Below are 17,899 nucleotides of genomic sequence, written 5' to 3'. Positions count from 1 at the left end.
TGTGGCCCAAAATGTGCATAATCAGTAATGTAACATACTAGAAGTGGAAATATAGTCAAATGAAACTTAGGTGCCTTTATAATTTTCAACTCACCAGTGTTCTTAAAATGGACATTTGATACATATAATAAAACTTAATTTTGAGTTATAGAGGACAGTGAAACAATGATATAAACTTTCTTTGCTTTTCTCTCCAAGGTAATAATATGCTAAGATAGTATTCTAATGCAGGGTAGGGTTTCAAGAAAAATAACCAAAAAAAAAAAAAAAGATATTTATTGACAGCTGACATTATGTACCCAAACCTGTGCTAACTGTAATACATGGATTATGTCTTTGAACCTTTGAAGAACATTATGTATTGTCTTCATTTCTCAGAGAAGGTAAACCGAGGCATGGAGAGGTTAAGCAATTTTGCCCATATCATACAATGAATGCCTACCAGAGTCTTGATTCCAATATAACTGCTCTTGAACATGTTCTCATGCATTTGAAGCAAGATGGGCTTTGGTGTGACGTGATAGCTAAGGGCACAGACATACACACATGGACACACACATGCACATGACAAATCATTAACACATCAGGAGATTTTAGGATCAGCGGAAATGACTTTATTAAGAACATATGAAAACAATATCATATAAGATCATCATAATCAGTGTATACACAGGATGAAGATATTGCTGGCGTAAAAAGAGATGCATTTGGGCCTCGGATAAAAATCATTTGACAGTGGTGGTATGGGGGGGAGAGAATGGGTGGTAATGGGCAGGGAGGAGGGCACTTGTGGGGATGAGCACTGGTTGTTATATGGAAACCAACTTGACAATAAACTATTTTTAAAAATCATTTGACAATTGTTTTAATCTGTTATTTCCTAGAATTGAATGCCAACTCTAAATGCCAAATCAGAAGATGAAGAGTTCGAAGCTAAGAGTCCATTCCCCAGTTACTGGCTGGCTCTAACACATTTTATGTGACTGGTGAAGACATCCCTATGTCACAAAGATTATAGGCAGAGAGATTTAGCAGCAAGAGGAGGCACAGCACATGGGGCGGGGGCAGGTGGAGATGACACAGGTGGGGCGATAGCAAGTTGTGTGGCAGGAGACCCGGCCACAGACTGGGCGCAGGCAGCAGGAGGGGCAGCAGGAGGGGTGGCAGCAGCTGGAGCCACAGCTGCTGGAGCCACAGCAAGAGGGATGGCAGCAAGGCTGGCAGCAGCTGGAGCCACAGCTGGAGCCACAGCAGGAGGGGCGGCAGCAGCTAGAGATGCAGCAGCTGGGGCGGCAGCAAGACTGGCAGCAGCTGGAGCCACAGCTGCTGGAGCCACAGCAGGAGGGGCGGCAGCAGCTAGAGATGCAGCAGGAGGGGCCACAGCTGCTGGAGCCACAGCTGGAGCCACAGCAGGTGGGGCGGCAGCAGCTAGAGATGCAGCAGCTGGGGCCACAGCTGCTGGAGCCACAGCAGCTGGGGCGGCAGCAGCTAGAAATGCAACAGCTGGGGCGGCAGCAGGTGGTCCTGCAGCAGGTGGTCTGGCAGCAGGTGGGGCGGCAGCAGGTGGTCCTGCAGCAGGTGGTCTGGCAGCAGGTGGGGCGGCAGCAAGGCTGGCAGCAGCTGGAGCCACAGCTGCTGGAGCCACAGCATGAGGGGTGGCAGCAGCTGGACACACAGCAGGTGGGGCGGCAGCAGGTGGTCCTGCAGCAGGTGGTCTGGCAGCAGGTGGGGCGGCAGCAAGGCTGGCAGCAGCTGGACCCACAGCAGCTGGGGAGGCAGCAGGTCTCCTGACCACAGCCCTGGTCAGAGCAGACGGAGCCACAACAGGGGTTGACCATGGTGTCAGAGGGTGGAGGTTCTGGGTGGGTTTCCAGGAGAGTGAGGGGCTTGAGTTTGGAAGTGTCCTTGTGCCACGGCCTCTTATATACTGCCGGGACAGGGTGATTTGTCCACACGTCTTCCTTGTGTTTGTTTACCTAATATTTAAGTAATTATCAGATTATACAATAATGTTTGTCTATGTAATAGTTTAAACTTGTGGGAAACAAAATGTTAATTTCTAGATGTGATAAACTCTGTCTGGTCTGCTTTTCCTCATGACTCATACCTGCTAGCATCTTCCAGACCACTCTCTCTTCATCTTCCTCCACAGTGGTCTGTCATGTGTTAGGTGGCATCTGTAATTACATTTCTTTCTGTCCCCTCCTGTATCTTCTAGCAGGGATGGGATTAAGGCATTTGTATTTCTGGTTCTGCATTTCTTCCAATGATCTGTTGGGAGGAAATCCCATCTGCATAGTGTGGCATGGGACAAGAGGAAAATCCCTCTTTTGTGGGTCATTTCTGAGTAATGAGGAAGGGTATGACATTGCTGATTTTGTGCCACTGGAATGAGTTTTCTTGGATGTTTCTCCCTTTGGATCATGTCCTCTACCCAAAAAGCATAGCAGACAAGTATCTCTATGATTCCCATCACTGCCATATCCCATTGCTCATTATGTTGTTACTTTGCTGTCATACATATTTGTGTTGTTTTTTCCAGCTGGTCTTTAGATTCTGGAAGACATAGACTCATTTTTATTCTTACCGCATTCTTAATTAAAAATATTCTTCAATGGAGAAAAAATGGACCCAATAATCGGAATGTGCCCTTCCTCAGAACTTACCTCTATAGTTGGGAAATCTATGGCATACATCTTTTTCCATCCATTTGAAATGTGAATGGATTTTAGTCAGTTTAGTTACCATTTCTATTTATCCTCTGTTTAGTGATAGTCTAACCTGAGCATGCAGCAAATCATCTGAAGGACTTATTAAATATGGTTGGGATAAATCTCAGAGGTTCTGCCTTAGAGTGGAGCCTGAGGTTCGGCATTTCTAGCACTATTCAGATGATGTTGATGCTGAAGGCCTAAGGACCACACTTGGAGATTCTCCTTTGTTCTGTTCATTCAGGCTTTGAGGAAGTGCCTTTATCAAGCTCCAGCCTGTCTATAAAGCAGATTCATTGCATGGGTAATCCAAGATACACATGTTGCCAGTTACTGGGGTTACAAATTGGTTTAGGGCCTTTTCCTTGGGAATTTGCAGATTACTGTGAAGATCACAGGTGCGTGTGCACATCCATTCCCCCCCCCAAAAAAAAACACACAACTATGCAACATCGAAGGAACTCATAGTAGTATAATTTAACTAAAATAAGAGTGCCTAAGACAGTCTAGACAAGATGACAATTTGGTAAAGACATAGATTTATTTATAAACAATTCCACTTACTGTTTCTTACTTACTTTGTATGATTTGTTTTACATTTTAGGTAAATTTTACATATGATGAAATGTACAGCTCCTAAGCATATTGTTTGATGAGTTTTGATGACTGGATATAGATCCATGTAATCCCTATACCTATCAAGATAGAGAACATTTCCATTATACCAGAAAGTCCCCACGTATCACTTTAGTAAACTCCCCACCACCATAGACAGAGGCAACCACTGTTGTAATATTTTTTCACTGTAGATTTGTTTTGATATAGAGCTTCAAACAGATGATATATAGGATAATTTCTATCTGGCACCAATTACTTGATATAGAATATTACTAATGTTGATGCTTGTATCACAAGTTCATTCAGAGCTGTAGTAACAAAGTACCAAAGCTTATTGTAACTACTACCAACCATCCCTGTTTGCCTAGGACTGAAGAAGGTTCCAGAACTCAAAACTTTGAGTGTTAAACAGGAAAGTCCCAGGCAAACAGAGGCATTTATCACCTCCTGATTAAATATCTATTTGGGACCATTCAAGACCATTCAAGACCAAGACCCTTGCAACATATTTGTCACAATAACTTTCTTAGCAAACACTTGATTTTTTATTCTATAGGCTTGTGAGGCAGAGCAAGAGAACCTGAGGCATTTAAACAGTTCTATTGTGAGGCAACATGGTGTCCCAAGAGGAGAGATTTTCACTTGATTTGCTATATAGGAGATGCTGAGGGAAGAAAAACCATAAAAAAAAAAAAAAGAGTTCTTAATACCAGGGGAGAGCTTTCTATATAAATTTAGAGAGATTAAGGAAACCCTTTTTGCTATATATCGAAAGGCAGAATACATTCTCATTATAGAGAAGTATGTAGAGAATCAGCCCCTAGACTAGTGGTTTGCAAAGTCGGCTGCATAATGGGGTCACCTGAGGAGAGGTAAAAAATTACTGGTGCCTGACTCCTGCCCTGAAAAATTCTGATTTTAACTGATCTGGTATATGGCCTGGGCATGTGAGTTTTTTAAGCTCCTGAGGTATAATCTTAATGCATGGCCAAGTTTTAGACCCACCTTCTTAAACTGTCTGCATTGCAAAAACTTGTGTAGTATTAGATTGGGAACAGAAGTAGCTACAATATTAAAATATAATTGGTAGCATCAAATTAATAGAGTTAATGTTACTGATTTAGAATCACTGAACTTTGAGCAATATCAGACTGAAACATCATAATTCACTTTACTCTTATAAATCACTCTTTTTTTTTTTTTTTACAAATAGTTTGTTGTCAAGTTGGTTTCCCCATAACACCCAGTGCTCATCCCCACAAGTGCCCCCCTCCATGCCCATCTACCCCCTCCCCCTCCATACCCATCAGTCCTCAGTTTGTTCTCAGCATTCAAGAGTCTCTCATGGTTTGCCTCTCTCCCTTTCCCCCACCATTTCCCCCCTTCTCCCCCATGGTCCTCCATTAAGTTCCTCCCAATCCTCCTATATGTGCAAACATATGATATTTGTCCTCTGCCTGACTTATTTTGCTCAGCATAACACCCTCAAGGTCTATCCATGTTGCTACACATGGCTAGATTTCATTCTTTCTCATTGCCATGTAGTATTCCATTTTATAGATTAACCTCATCTTCTTGATCCATTCTTCCGTTGATGGACACTTAGGCTCTTTCCATGTTTTAGCTATTGTTGAGAGTGTTGCTATGAACATTGGGGTACATGTGCTCCTATGCATCAACATTTCTGTATCCCAAGTCACTCTTATGCCAAACAAAAGTCCTACGTGGATGAGAATAAACAATGGGGCATGAACCACAAAGGAAAATTACTATAGACAGCACACTGAATTTTTAAAAATTGCTTATTAAAACCAAGAGAGATATCACTCTGTGTACTCCTAGCTAAAAATTTTACCCATAGTCTGGTGAGGTAGAATTCATAAGTAACATCAGGACCATGCACACAAATTAAGTATGGTCTATATAAACTGTTTTGCATAGAGTAGATGGAGTGTAATTTTTTCTTCCTTATATTTAAAAAAATTTTTAATTGTATATGTTTTATAAATATATGTGTGAATATATATAATGTAAAATAATACTTAAAAATTTTTTTGTTGTCTTTTTAGAATTCCACAAAATAAAATACCTTAGTTAGGTAGACATCAAGGAAATTTCAATGAAGTGGACCCAACTGATGTTTGCAACACCATCGAGGAACCTGTGTTGTATCTTCCAGAGAAACTGAACACATCATATTAATCTATCGTTTAAAGAATGATCTGCAAGAAACAAAAGTCTTTTCTCGTCAGGTAAGACATATTATGTTAGTACTTATTATTATTTTAATAAATGTCCAGATGCCTGGAATATATTTTGTCTACAGCTAAAATGTACTACCCCTAGGTAATTACAGTGACTTAGTTTGTAGAATTATGATCTAAATAGACACCTAAAATAGCCATGGCTAATTGGTAGGAAAATTAACATATTTCAAGTAAATTAAGTTATTTTATAATAAAAATTGAGCTCCATTAAAATATTTAAGGATACACATTAACAATATTACCAGTCTTGATATAAAGTAGGATGTGTAAAGTATATAAGTTCCCATATACCATTGATTGAATTTCCTTCAGTTCTCTAACTGCAGTTGACCCTTGACCAAAGCAGGGGTTAGAGATGCCATCCCCTGTGCAGTCAAAGTCTCCACATAACTTTTGATTCCCTAAAAACATAAGTACTAACAGCCTACTATTGGCCAGAGGTACACTTTATTTTTTAAAAAAATAAATGTGCCTAATACTGGACTCACATGGTTCCAACTTATATAGGTCAACAGTATGTTCAACCTATGCTTAATCTAATATTTCTTTTTAAATTATAAAAAGAGCAAGAATTTCAGTTCACACTGAGTTTATAAAAATTCATATTATGAAAAACACATACACTGCATGGTGCGTAAAATATACATGTGTAATATAATAAATAATTATGACCCAAACACTATATGCTCAAAGCACAAGTCATGAAATAGAATGTTGCCTTCACCAAGACCACATCCCCATCTTTCCACCCTATAAATGATCACTAACCAGATTTTTAAATTCTCTTTTCATTAATTTTCTTTATGATTTTACTACCTGGGTATGCATCCCTAAACAATGTAGTTTAGTTTCACATGGTTTTGAATTTTATATAAAGGAATCTTACCTGTATTTTAATTCTTTCACTGAATATTATGCACATGTACTAAGGCATACTCCAGGAAGGCCCAGTAATTTCCACCTCTTAGTGTTCAGGGTCTCATATAATTCCCACTCCTCAAATAAATTGCTTCTAAGCCACAGGATATGACAACATCAAGTGACTGAGTTACAGAAGATTGTGACTTTCATCTTAATGTCAACTCTTTCTCTCTCTCTCGCTGGCTTTGATGAAGCCAGGTGTTTTGTGGGAGAGATCCTTGCAGCAAAGAACTGAGCACAGTCTCCATTTCAACAACCAGCAAGGAAGCAAGGTCCTCCCTCCAGTGGCCCTTGAGGCGCTGAACCCTGCCAATGACCACATAAGTGAACTTGGAAGTGGATTCTTCCACAGTTGAGACTTCAAATGAGACCTTAGTGCCAGTTAACTAGTTGAGGACACTCTTGTGAGAGCCCCACTGAGCAACATTGGGATTCCTGATCCACAGGAACTGTGAGGTAATAACTTTGTGTCATTTAAAGTGGCTAAATAGTGAGGTCATGTTAAGTAACAATGCATATCCAGTTCAGATTTATCTAGCACCACATCACATACATGAGGAGAAAGGGATCAAAAGGTGCAGAGAAGACATATACTAGAATACATGTAGTCATAAGCCCAAAAAGCCAACTGGCTGCATATGATCCATTGTAGGTCAAAGGGGCACTCTCTTTACTCAGGTAATAAGGAATTATTAGGTAGGGGTGTCTATTCTCTGACTACAGAGGTGGTGGAAAGGAATACTGTGAGAGAACTGGCCTCCCGAGGAATAAAGGGGATGCCATATCTCTGAATAGCCAGGTGGCAGAATTTAACTCTAAGAAGTAGTGTGGATATAATTTTGTGAAAGTCAGCAAGGTTGGAATGACAGAGGGGGCAGAATGATGTGGGACCCTCAGGGATCTTCCAATATAGATAATAGAGCATGATGTTCCTCAAAACAGAATGTAGGCAACCAACTAGGATATAGCTGTACCTGTACCTTAAATTCTGCACCTTAAGTTCTTTACTTTAAGCTCCGTACAGCTAGGGAATATATGTACAAAAAGCTGACGTCAGTGATCTCAAAGGAGACTGATGATCCCTTATGCAGTTGGCAGACCTGCACCAATTCTTGGACCTAGAACCCATTAATCCATTGACCCATCAAAACAGAGGCCAGTCCTCTAGGATAAAGGACAGCAGCAAGTGTGTATAGTAGAAATGTCTTTAGATTTTTCCCAAGTGATAATAGAGCCATTTATGGCGGGCACTAGAATACTCATGTATTTGGATGCTGTTCGATATGGGATCTGAGTTGACCATGAGTGCTAAATACATGAAATGCCAGCATGGCGCCATTAGCATACATTGATCCAGATGCCATGGTTATTAAGAGAGGTTCTCCACTCATCTTCATATCCAGTATTCCATTTGGGAGAATTTGTGTCTCCTGTTTCCAAAGCTATGGGCTATGTGCATGTAAGGTCTCAGCTTTAAGAGAGAAAGCTACCTTGAAGAGACATGCTAAAGTTCTGAATAAAAGCTCTGGCTGTCACCTTTTATCTTTGGATTTCTAGTACCAGGAAATCAGCAAGCACAGTTAGGAGCTATGGGGGCCAAGAAGAATATGTTTATCATTGAGGTGACCCACAGATACATTTGTATATTCCTATTGCCAAGAATACCTACAGACGGCCAAGTAGTGTAGCCTGAAGAGGACATAAGAACCATGGGCTCAGGACTCTCAGGGATGAGGATCTAGGTCATTGCACCAGACAAGTAAGCTAAAGGAGAGAGGCTCCTCCTCTTGTAGGTTTTTCTATTTTTTTTTTAATTTTTTTTAAATTTATTTCCGAGAGAGAGAGAGAGAGAGAGAGAGAGACAGCATGAGCAGAGGAGGGTCAGAGAGAAAGGGACACAGAATCTGAAACAGGCTCCAGGCTCTGAGCTAGCTGTCAGCACAGAGCCTGATGTGGGGCTTGAACCCACAAGCTGTGAGATCACGACCTGAACTGAAGTCGGACGCTTAACCGACTGAGCCGCCCAGGCACCCCTGGTTTTTCTAGAAATAGTGAAAAACCATATGGAGCGAGGTTACTGAGAGAACATTAGACATTAGCATAGACATTAGCAGAGCCAGGTATAGTTATACAATATCCCGTTCAGATCCCTTTTGCCGTAAATGCCCTCATCCATAGGCTAGTTAGAGTATGGACTAGGAGTGGCTCACACTGATCTGCTGTTAAGTCTCTCAGACAAAGGGTGAGGGGAACACCTGGGGATCTGCACTCTTCATCCACCAAGTGTTGTCCAGAGGTAGTGATAAGTAATATAGGAGTACAAAGACCTAACCCCTTTGCCTTCAAGAGGAGCAAGTCCATGGCACAGTCCATACTTCTCAAAAGTGGGGTCAGACTATAATAATGGTATTGGTCTGAAACTGCATTTTGTCTTAGCTGCTTTTACTGCTTTACCCTGCTTCCCTCACTTTCACTTTCTGATTGAGTTCTCCTGAGAACACTTCCTTATACATCACTTGTGCTTCTGTTTTTTTTTTTTTTTTTAAATACAATGTAAGAATCACATTTTGGGATAGTCTCCCTTAAACATAGCCTCCATTAGGGAAATGGTTCCTAATATGGTAAGCTAGGTTACTTATGGCATGTGTCCTGTACTTCAGGATATATGACATTTTAAAAATAGGAGACAAGTAGTCTAAAGCCAAGTGTGTAAAAACTGTAAGAAACAGCATCCTGTCAAAAGATTTAGTGGTTCAGTGGAGAATAAGCTCAGGAGTTGACTGTGTCATCATTGTGACCTTTCATATCATGTGGAAATGGTGGAAGACACTGTTACTGAGACTTGGAACTCTGGTGTTAGCTTGACCTCAGGATCAGACCTCAAAACAGAGGTTTGAGCCCAAGTCATTTGTCTGGGAGGTGATCCCAAGCAGTTCTCTAGGGAAACTGAGAAGTGATCCAGGGAAGGGATGGAAGGCAATCCAGACTGATTTCTGGAGCAGGTGACACCTGTGGGCAGCTAGGTTTGTTCAGTGCAACTGAGGCCCCCTGGTTTCACGTGCCCCAGTCAAGGGGAAGGAGACCAGAACACTTATCCACCAAGCTCTGCCCATTGGTTGAGCACTTCTCCCAGAGACTTCCTTCCCTACTCTGCCCTGTGAGATCTGCTCCTTCATATAGACTGAGCACTTCGCCGAGAGTTCTAGGTGCTTGTGGCAAGCCACCTTCTTGCACTATTAGCATGGGAAGTGCTGAAGTGGTAGAACTGAAAATCCTGAAATCACCTGCCATGCTTCCTAGATCGCAGAGAATAGTAGGAGACCTGATAGCTAAGGGTGACGATTCATGAAGGAAAAATGATGAGACACGATTTCTTAAATTAGTATGCCTGGAAAACTAAGATTTATTTGACATATAGAAACATCGCCATACAGAAAACTTGGCAGTAAACAGATATATCAATTAGGATGACATGTTAATAGATATCAGAGAAAATTCAAATTTTGTTTTGACTTGGGAAGGAGGTAATAACAAGGAGGTTGGAGAGGTGGAGGGGAGGATATTTGGAGGCCAGCTCAGTTGAGAAATCAGTGGGAACTGAGGTTTTACAGTTGGCCCACATGATTCAGCTCCCAGTTGGACTACATGAAGGAGATTGGCTCACGAAAGACAGCCAAGTACAGGTCAGGGCACTAGGCAGCAGCAAGAGCCACTAGAGCAGGTGGGGTGGCGGCAGGGGGTCTAGCAACAGCTGGGGTGGCAGCAGCTGGACACACAGCAGGAGGGGCAGCAGCAGGTGGTCCTGCAGCAGGTGGTCTGGCAGCAGGTGGGGCGGCAGCAAGGCTGGCAGCAGCTGGAGCCACAGCAGCTGGGGCCACAGCAGGAGGGGCGGCAGCAGCTGGACACACAGCAGGTGGGGCAGCAGCAGGTGGTCCTGCAGCAGGTGGTCTGGCAGCAGGTGGGGCGGCAGCAAGGCTGGCAGCAGCTGGAGCCACAGCAGCTGGGGCGGCAGCAGCTGGACACACAGCAGTTGGGGTGGCAGCAGGTGGTCCTGCATCATGTGGTCTGGCAGCAGGTGGGGCGGCAGCAAGGCTGGCAGCAGCTGGAGCCACAGCAGGGGGGGCGGCAGCAGCTAGAAATGCAGCAGGTGGGGCGGCAGCAAGGCTGGCAGCAGCTGGAGCCACAGCATCTGGAGCCACAACAGGAGTTGGCCATGGTGTCAGAGGGTGGAGGTTCTGGGTGGGTTTCCAGGAGAGTGAGGGGCTTGAGTTTGGAAGTGTCCTTGTGCCACGGCCTCTTATATACTGCCGGGACAGGGTGATTTGTCCACACGTCTTCCTTGTGTTTGTTTCTTAATATCTAAGTAATTATCAGATTTCACAATACTGTTTGTCTATGTAATGGTTTAAACTTGTAGGCAACAAAATTTTCTTTTCTAGATGTGATAAACTCTATCTGGTCTGCGTTTCCTTTTGACTTATACCCACTGGCATCCTCTGGACCACTCTCTCCTCATCTTCCTCCACAGAGGGCTTCACGTGATAGGTGGCACTTGCAATTACATCTTTCTGTCCCCTCCTACATCCCCTAGCAGGATGGGATTAAGGCAAACCTATTTTTTTTTTTTTACAAATAGTTTATTGTCAAATTAGTTTCCACATAACACTCAGTGCTCATCCCCAAAGTGCCCTCCTCCATGCCCATCCCCCCTCCCCCCAACATCCGTCAGTCCTCAGTTTTTGTCAGCATTCAAGAGTCTCTCATGGTTTGCCTCTCTCCCTTTCCCCCACCATTTCCGCCCTTCTTCTCCCCCTTGTTCCTCCATCAAGTTCCTCCTAATCCTCCTATACGTGCAAACATATGATTTTTGTCCTTCTCTGCCTGACTTATTTTGCTCAGCATAACACCCTCAAGGTCCATCCATGTTGCTACACATGGCCAGATTTCATTGTTTCTCATTGCCATGTAGTATTCCATCGTATAGATAAACCACATCTTCTTGATCCATTCATCTGTTGATGGACACTTAGGCTCTCTCCATGTTTTAGCTATTGTGGAGAGTGCTGCTATGAACATTGGGGTACATGTGCTCCTATGCCTCAGCATTTCTGTATCCCTTGGGTAAATTCCTAGCAGTGCTATTGCTGGGTCATAGGGGAGTTCTATTGTTAGTTTCCTGAGGAACCTCCACACTGTTTTCCAGAGGGGCTGCACCAGTTTCTATTCCCACCAACAGTGTAGGAGGGTGCCCGTTTCTCCACATCCTCGCCAGCATCTAGAGTTCTCTGATTTGCTCATTTTAGCCACTCTGACTGGCGTGAGGTGGTATCTCAGTGTGGTTTTGATTTGTATTTCCCTGATGAGGAGGGATGCTGAGCATCGTTTCATGTGTCTAAGGCAAACCTATTTTTGTTGTTCATTTCTTCCAATCATCAGTGGAAAAGAAATCACGTCTGCATAGTGTGGAGGTGGCATGGGACAAGAGGAAAAGGTCCTACATTATGGGTCATTTTTGAGCAATGAGGAAGGGAGCCGCTGCTTATGAGCATGTGATGTGCTGACCTCTGCCACTGGAGTGGGAGTTCTTGGACGTTTTTAACTTTGGATCATGTTCTCTACCCCAAAACCACATAGACAATTACCTGTATGGTTCCCAGCACTGTCATGATTTGTAATTCATTGAGCGTTAACATTGCCATCATATATTTTGTGTTGCATTTTTCTAGATGGTCTTTAGATTCTGGAAGACATAGCCCCCTTTTTTTCTTATATCATTCTTAATTAAAAATATTCTTCAATGAAGCAAAAAAAGATGTTACATAATCAGAATGTGCCTCTCCTCAAAACTTACCTCCATAGTTAGGAAATCTGTAGCACGCGTTTGTTTGGATACATTCAAAAATTGCATGGACCTTAGTCAATTCAAGTTCATTCTGTTACTGTTTCTACTTATTCTTCATTTAGAGATAATCCAACTTGAGCAGCAAATCATCTGAAGGGGTTATTAAATATGATTGGGACAAATCCCAGAGGTTCTGAATACAGGGGGAGCCTGAGGTTCAGCCTTTCTAACCAGTACCCAAATGATGTTGATCCTGAAGACCCAAGGACCACATATAGAGACCTACTGCTTTGTTCTGTTCATTGAAGCTTTGAGGACGTGCCTCTATCAAGTTCATGCCTGTTTATAAAGCCGACTTGTTGAATGGATTATCTGTGATACACACATTGCAGTTATTGATGTTACAAATACAGTTTTGGGTCTTTCCCCAGGAATTTGCAGACTGCTGAGAAGTCCCACTGCACACACACATACAGATAATTGCAACATAATATGGAGAAACACATCATAGGAGTTCACAGTAGTGTAATTTAACTAAAAGAATTGTGTTTAAGGCAAATTAGCCAAGATGACAGTTTGCTTAAAACTTAGATTTATTCATAAACAAATAATTTAGTCACAGTTTGTTTACCTTTTATGATTTATTTTACAATTTAAGTGGGTTTTACACACATTGTAATTCACAAATTTTAAGGGTAGTCATCCATAGTGATGAGTTTTGATACACAAAAGCAGGACCATGCAATCCCCACATCTATCAAATGAACATTTCCCTTATACCAGAAAGTCCCTCAGTAAAGTCCCCACTACCATAGAGGCAATCACTGTTTTAATATATTTTCCACTATGGATTTGTTGTGTATGGACCTTCTAATAATATATAGTATATACTGCAAATCCTTGGACTGCTAGTAACTTGTTCTGCAAGTGTTCTGCAAAATGAGCAAACATTTCTAGTAAATTTAAACTTGGTAAAGGAACAATGTCTTGCAATACAAGTAGTACATGATACCAGATTTATGATCACAGCTGAGCCAGTGGTTCTTGAAATTCACTTTGTTACAGGAGTACTTTGGATTACACACGTTTCCAGAATGAATTATGCTCGCAAACCAAGGGTTTACTGTATACTATTTACTGTAGCATATATAATTTCTCTTCTGTTTGACACCGTTAACTTGTCTACCTGTGAGAATCATAAACATTGATGTGTGTATCACTAGTTCATTCAGTGTTGCACTAGAGAAGTACCAAGACTTAACCTTAACTACTACCAATAAATTTCATGGTATGGAAAACAGCATTCCTTAGGCTTGTCTTTCATTTTGTTTTAAAAAAAAATTTTTGTTTATATAGTTTTGATAGAGAGAGAGAGACAGAATGTGAGCAGGGGAGGGGCCGAGAAAGAAGGAGACACAAAATCTGAAGCAGGCTCCAGGCGCTGAGCTGTCAGCACTGAGCCTGACATGGGGCTTGAACCCACGAACCACAAGGTCATAACCTGAGCCAAACTTAGACACTTAGCCAGCTGAGCCACCCAGGCACCTCAAGCTTGACTTTCTTTTTAAATCTTCAATAGAGTATGCATTTCAATTCACCCTCAATTTTTAAAAAAATTATTTTATGTTATGTAAAATGTACATACACTGAAAAGCATACAAACTATAAGCTTGAATGAAAAATAATAGTTATGGAGAAAACATTTATGCACCCAAAGCTTGACTCAAAAAATAGAACATCATTACCACTAAGTAGGCTATTGAAATGTCTTTTCATGACCACAGTCCTTTTTCCACCCTACAGATGATCACTGTGCTGACTTTTCAAGTAACCCTTTAATGCGTTTTCCTTACAGGTTTATGACCTAGGTATATATACCTAAAATTATAGTATCATTACATGTTTCTGAATTTTTATATGGATGAAATCTTACTATAAATGTGTTTTAATTCTTTCACTCAGTATTATATAAGAGTTCTGATAGGCAGACTCCAAGAAAGCCCAGTGATTTCCACCTCTTGGTGTTCAGAGTCTCATGTAATTCCCTCCCCTTGCTTGTAAGCCACAGGATATGACAACATCAAGTGATTGAGTTACAAAAGATTGTGACTTCCATCTTAATGCCAACTCTTTCTCTCTCTGTCACTGGCTTTGATGAAGCCAGGTGCTATGTGGGGAGAGATCCTTGCAGCAAAGAACTGAACATAGTCTTCATTCAACAACCAGCAGGGAAGCAAGGTCCTCCCTCCTGTGGCCCATGTGGAAATGAATCCTGCCAATGATCACATAAGTGAACTTGGAAATAGATTCTTCCCCAGTCCAGACCTCAGATGAGACCCCAGTGCCAGCCAGCACCTTGGGTGCAGCCTTGTGAAATCCTATGAAATGGAGAGTCTGGGTGGACCATATCTGGATTTCGATACACAGAAACAGAGAAAATAGATTCACTCTAAGCTGCTAAATTTTGAGGTAATGTTACATAAAAATAGATAACCTGTACAGATTTATCTAGGACAACAGCACACACAGGTGAAAAGAGAGGGATCAAAAGATGCTGAGAAAAATAGAAATGCTAAAATAAATATAGTCATAAGGTTACAAAGCCCAAGTAGCCATTCCTTAGGAGGGTCTGGGTGTTTTTGTTTTCCATGATATTAAGGAATCATCACGTACCATTGTCAGCAGCATCTTGGGAAAGGAGTGCCTATTCTCTAAAGTTAGAGGTTGTGGTAGGGAACACCGTGACCAAACTATGCTCCCTAGGAATAATGGGGATGGTCATACCTCTGAATGACAGAGTCCGCGTGACATATTTAATTGTAGGAAGTAATGTGGGTATACTTATGTGATGGACAACAAGGTTGGACTGACAAAGGGGACAGAATGAAATGTGATCCTCAGATATCTATCAATATGGATAATAGAGTATGATGTCCCTCAATATATACACAGCCAACTCAGGTACACCTTTATGTGTGTGTGTGTGTGTGTGTGTGTGTGTGTATGCATGTGCACTTGCATGTGCCCTCATGTGTGTGCATGTATTTAAAGAGCATAGCAATAAAAAAACAAAGGCTGAGGTCACTGATCCGATGTAAAGTCATGATCCATGACACAGTTTGCAGACTTCAAGCTATGCTTTTCATAGACCTAGAAACCATTAAAACAAAAATAGAGATGGCTCAGATGAAGGCCACTAAAGGACCACAAGAAGTATACATCATAGAATTTCATAGGTCCTTGTCCAGGGAATCTACAGCCGTTGTCTCAGAGCAAGGTGAAATACTCATATGTTTGCAGGCTATTGGACATGGGATCTGCGTTGAACTCACTGTGGATACCCACAATCATTCATGGCCTCTATTTGAATACAGTGATTGAGATGTGAGAGTTAAAGGAGAAGTTTCCCCACTACCTTCATCCCAGTGATTCAATAAGGAGCTACTTTGCCGCCTTCTGCCATAATTGTAGGCTACATACATCTAGAGGTCTCGACTCCAAGACAGGAAAACCAACTGGAAGGGACATGGTAAAGTTCTGACTGGAATTAAACCTCTGGCTGCCACTTTATCCCTTTGGGCTTCTAGTGTCAGGAAATCAGCAGGCAATGTTAGGAGCTATGGGGTCCAGAAGGATTATGTTTAGCATTAGGGGATCTAGAGGGGCGTTCGTGGTATTCCTATTCCCGGCATTAACTGCAGATGGGCAGCATAGCCTGAAGAGGACATAGGAACCGTGGGCTCAGGACTCTCAGGGTTGGGGATGTAGGTCACTGCCTCAGAGACAAGTCAGCTAAAGGATCAGAGGAGCTGCCCACTAACCCTCATCTTGTTGGTTTTTACACATGTTGTGACAAACCACATGGAACGAGGTTAATGAGAGAAATCTATAAACATTAGCAGAGCCAGGGGTAAATATATGATATCCCATTCAGATGCTCTTTGCCATAAATGCCCTCCTCCACAAAGTAGTGCGAGTATTGACTATGAGTGGCTCACACTGATCACCCACACTGCAACTACAGTTAATTTCTCAGACTAAGGGGGGACCACACCTGGAGTTCTTTCCTCTCCATCCTTTCCACCCACCAAAGGATGTCAAACGGGAGTGATAAGTGACATAGGAGTACAAAGGCCCAAAGCCTTTGTGACTAAGATGAGCAAGTCCGTGGCACAGTACACACCGCTCATCTGTGGGTCAAGTATGAGGGTGGAGTTGAACTTAAACCACATTTTGTCTTAGCTTCTGTATGCTGACTCCCCTTTATTTCTGATTCTGGCGAGAGCATTTTCATATGCCTTACTTATGCAGGAATACCTATTTTAGGCTCTGCTGCCTTTTTTTTTTTTTTTTAATGCAATATAAGCATCACAGTTGGGAGTGGTCCAGCCTAAACATACCTCCTTTAGGGAGACAGTTCCTGACACAGTGAGCTGTTTTACTTGTAGGAGTATGTCCTGTCCCTCAGATATATGATCTTTTAAAAATTGGACAGAAGTATTCTAAAACCAAATGCACCAAAACTATGAGAAGAAACAGCATCCTCTGAAAAGATTTAGTGGTTCAGTGGAGAATAAGTTAGAGAGTTGACTATGTCCATTGTGACCATTCATATGATAGGGAAATGTTTGAGGGCGCTGTTACTGAGACTTGGAACACAGGTGGTAGAGTGACATCAGGGTCAGACCCCAAAACAGAGGTTTGAGACCAAGTAGTTTGTTTGGGGATGATCCCAAGCAGTGCTCTAGGGAAGCTGCGAGGTGATTCCGGGAGGCATTGGAAGCCAAGCCTGAATGATTTCCAGAGCAGGTGACTCCTGTGGGCAGCCTGGGTTTGTTCAGTGCAACTGATGCCCTCTGGTCTCACACGCCCCCTCTCAGGTAAAGAGGCTAGAGCACTTATCCACCAAGTCCTGCCCATTGGTTAAGCACTTTTCCCAGAGACTTCCCTACCTCTATCCTGTAGAGATCTTGCTCCTTCATCTATACTAAGCCCTCCACAGAGAGTTCCAGGTGCTTGCCATAATCCACCACTACACTGTTAGCATGGTAAGTGCTGAGGTGATAGAAGTGAAAATCCTGAAATCACCTGCTATGATCTCCTCATTGTGCAGAGAACACTAGAATTGACAGCAAAGGGTGACCGTTCATGAAGGAAAAATAACAAGACAAGATTTCTTATATTTGTATGCCTGGGAAATTAAGATTTATTTGACATATAGACATATCTCCATACAGAATATTGAGAGTAACATATATCAATTAAAATGACATGTTAACAGATATCAGAGAATATAAAACCTTTGCATTGGTATGGGACGGAGATAGTAACAAGGAGGTGAGAGAGTGGAGTGGTGTGTGGGGGGGGATGGAAGCCAACACAGTTGAAAAATCAGTGGGAACTGAAGTTTTATACTTAGCCTCACATGATTCAGCTCACAGTTGGACTACATCAAGACTGGTTGATGAAAGACAGCAGAGTACCGGTCAGGGGACTCAGCAGCAAGAGCCACTAGAGCAATTTGGTTCACAGCAGTGAGT

The 17,899-nt window shown here is 42.2% G+C and overlaps 1 pseudogene; it reads right to left on the bottom strand.

Moving 5' to 3' along the window:
* Nucleotides 1-1,028: 1,028 nt before the first annotated feature.
* On the bottom strand, nucleotides 1,029-10,732 carry LOC120225059 (annotated as a pseudogene).
* Nucleotides 10,733-17,899: the final 7,167 nt, after the last annotated feature.

The sequence above is a fragment of the Hyaena hyaena genome, unplaced genomic scaffold (assembly GCF_003009895.1).
Source record: "Hyaena hyaena isolate Hyena2069 unplaced genomic scaffold, ASM300989v1 scaffold_1306, whole genome shotgun sequence".
NCBI classification, from domain to species: domain Eukaryota; kingdom Metazoa; phylum Chordata; class Mammalia; order Carnivora; family Hyaenidae; genus Hyaena; species Hyaena hyaena.
This window is presented reverse-complemented; position numbering and strand designations above follow the sequence as displayed.